This window comes from Colias eurytheme, chromosome 14, assembly GCF_061535395.1.
Source record: "Colias eurytheme isolate Ceu_HAF_F1 chromosome 14, ilColEury1 Martin Lab GWU primary, whole genome shotgun sequence".
Lineage (NCBI taxonomy): Eukaryota > Metazoa > Arthropoda > Insecta > Lepidoptera > Pieridae > Colias > Colias eurytheme.
In genome coordinates this window covers 6517461-6520646 of record NC_142993.1, presented here as the reverse complement: position 1 = coordinate 6520646, position 3186 = coordinate 6517461, and positions in this window count along the sequence as shown.

The window sequence follows — 3186 nt, the reverse complement described above, 5'->3', positions numbered from 1 at the left end:
ATCGTATCATGTCGACTCCGCTGCCTTTACTGGATTATAGACAGAGTAATGAGAATGAAATGCTTCTCAAACGATTATTGTCAAAGGAAAAATTTTGTATGGAAATTCAATTTATCTTCATTAAGATGAGCATTGAATTAAATATTGATGATAGAGCTTTTTTAATATACAGGACTGTTTCAATAGATGCTAATTACTTAATAGCTTAATAATTAACATCTATTTAAACTTGTAAACATTCTGAATAAACCTTAAATTAGACACAGAAAATACAGTTTGTTTCAATATTCGTTTTTTTCTGTATACCTAGGTGTCACGACTCTTTCGACGTTCATCACCTTAACTACAATCTGTTTCTCATTCAAAATCGAAGCTCATTTAATTATTACCTAACTCAATTAATATCAACAAGTTTATTTTGGAATACTCTACCATAACTCTTAATTCCCTCGAATAATAATCGATTGAGAACAATTCAACAAATCGTCAGTAGTTATATCTTCAGTAATAATAAATGAATATAATAAAACACTGGACATTACCTATTCTATGTTAAGAAACCGCAGCGGATTTTATCGACAATTTCCGATATGACATAAATACATGGCCAACAATATAAAGTAACGGGGTAATTGAGTTACAACTACTGAATACCATTCATTATCTATTATTATCTATCTTAAAATAATATTTCTATTCCAATTTTTACTAGAAACAATTTGAATTATTCGTAAAAACTTAACCTTAGCCCTTCCTAAACATTTCCGAGAAGGTCGTAATCACCCTTCATGCACAAAGTAATGTGACCCTTAAGTGGAAAGGTGTCAAAAGGTTTAAAAGTGTATTTTCGTTTGCGGCTAAAATGAGGGCACGTGCCCGTTAAGAGCCGTATGTGTGTTATGTCAACATACTGCTTTCTTTCGGGTTGAGGTTTCCGAGATTTTTTAAGGTAAATTGACTGGTCGTGCTAAAATCGGGTCAGCGGGTCTACGCGTCATGGAACCAGGAATGCATTTGGAGAAATTCTTTAGTTTATCCGAGTTAACTTGACCTATAGATAATTCCAGGTGAGTTATTTGAAAATCGAGTTTGATATTTTCTATTATTACTTACCAAATGACAAATTAGTACGCCTTGTTTGAACAAAAAGCTCATATAAAAGTGTCAGTTGAATGATAGAAAAATGATTACCTATCATAACTTGCAAACGTTTTTATATCACAGTCAATAACAAACATTTTTAAAACTAAAATATGTTTTCAAATACTAATTCGCAGGAATTCACAATCCCCATCTAGATAAAAAGTTACCATTAATCTATCTATTAATTTACAATGGAAGCAAGATTACATTATTTATTAACTTTTACCCAACTATGGAATTACCATAATGTCATGACATTTAAAGAAAATGCAATTGCAATCATGTGAATTATACCTCGAACTCTTCGAAGGTAACCTTTCAACAAAGTAAACATAATAACATTCCGATCGTGCATTAATACATATTATTTCTATTTTTATTTAATTTCTAGACTCAAAACATGTAGGTAAGAATCCTTTAATTTTTTAGCACTTAGAAATGTTTTAATTATTAAAATTGACACTATAAAATTACGCTGTAATATTTTTTGACATATTTAAAGTTTAACGACACCTTAATTATATACTCTAGCACGAAAAACTTCATTCAAAATTATACCTTAAATCCAGTCCATTAAGGGCGCATTTCAATTAATTATCTCAACAACTAGGGCGCGCTTCATCTTAGGTAGCCAGCGCTTAAAAGCCATTGCAAGCGACACCTTTTAGACATAATTGCAGGAGATCTGAGCAATTTCACATTAGAGAGCGGCATAATAAGCTTCAAGTTGCGGTGGAAATTTAATAAACAGAATCATTTTACAGTTTTAAATTTTTTATGCGTTCATCTTGTAATAAATTCGCATTAATTCCTATTTCTGTTTTGTGGCATAAATGAATGATTTACACTGACATCACTGAAATGGCATACATAATATAGTGCTAAAAATACGGCAATGATTTGTATATAATTATGTACTATAATTATACTTAGGTAGTAATATGCTGCTGATATTTCAATAATGAATTACATATATATTAAAATTTAAACCGTACGATTTCACGTGGTATGAAATAATATCTAATATTAGGACTCTATTAGTTTCCGAAGTAATCTCCTTAAATCGAGGCCGTAGAATTAGGAAGTTCCTGCAATTTATGCATCAGTAAATTCAAATTGGCGTTTGAAAGTAATTAAGTCTTGAGCCGGGAATGACCAGTGATTTACAGGCAATTTCCTTTAATATCCCCGATCTGATGAAATTGATTTATTCCAAGATATCTGAATATTAATGGTTATTTATTGAATGGTGTTATATTAATTTGTGTTTATAAAAAGTAGATCAAACGAATTTTTCATATCTATCAGATTAACGTTAAGTTGGTGCGATAAATGCATCTTCGTTGGTTTCCTTCACGTTTCAATGTAGCTCAAAATTTGATAATTTCCTTATCGATTCTAACAACCCTTAATTGTGTGCACGGTATTAATCAAACATAAGCATCTGTTCTTATTTAATATCTATCATCGCAATACGAAGGAATATAGGTACGTGTACAAAAATATTCATTAGAAGACAAAGTCCTACTACGTATTAGTCCACGTATAAAGTTGGGAATCGAAATTTGTAGACCTTTAAGTGCCTTTAAGTTGAGAATCTACAGGTTGGAGTTACCAATTGAGAAGTATGATTTATTCATTCGAAATGTCAATAATGTTGTATTCGTAAATACATATTTTATTACATAAAACATTTGCTTGCTGCATTTTATTGGCTGCTTAGCGACTGACCTGTTTCCCATTCAACTAACGTACTGTGATTTGAATATTGTATTTCATAGATTTTATCCATATGGTATACCTATAGTATTTTCATGTACAGGATTATACTTATTAATTTTACCTGCAAATGTCATGAAAAAACAATGTTCATTTTAAATTAAGTTAACTATCATATTCTATAAGGTCATTACAATTCAATGTTATGTTTTATCAAAATAAACAACATAATTTATCCGTGATAGACAATAAACCTTTTTCTTATTATGCTGTGGATGATTTTAATTATGCAAGTAGGTAATCAACAGTTAAGATGCTCTACTT